This window comes from Sinocyclocheilus rhinocerous, unplaced genomic scaffold (genome assembly GCF_001515625.1).
Source record: "Sinocyclocheilus rhinocerous isolate Xijiao unplaced genomic scaffold, SAMN03320098_v1.1 scaffold411, whole genome shotgun sequence".
Classification (NCBI taxonomy): Eukaryota; Metazoa; Chordata; class Actinopteri; order Cypriniformes; family Cyprinidae; genus Sinocyclocheilus; species Sinocyclocheilus rhinocerous.
In genome coordinates, this window is record NW_015640493.1 from 2779357 (window position 1) to 2779580 (window position 224).

The following is a 224-nucleotide window of genomic DNA, read 5'->3' on the forward strand; positions in this document are numbered from 1 at the left end:
TTTTTTTTTTTTCAGTTTTGTTGTTTTATTTTATTTAATTTTCCCCTCCTCTTCTGGGAGAAATGGGACGTGTCGGGGTTCGATGTCCTTTAGGTTCAGGGGTTAATGGGAAGGCAAATTTAAGGAGGTGGTTATAGGAATCTTCCATTTTTATCATCCCAAAAATAACAAAAAGACAAACAAGGGATGAAGTCTTCACTTTGTGAGCTTCCAATGCTTCCGGT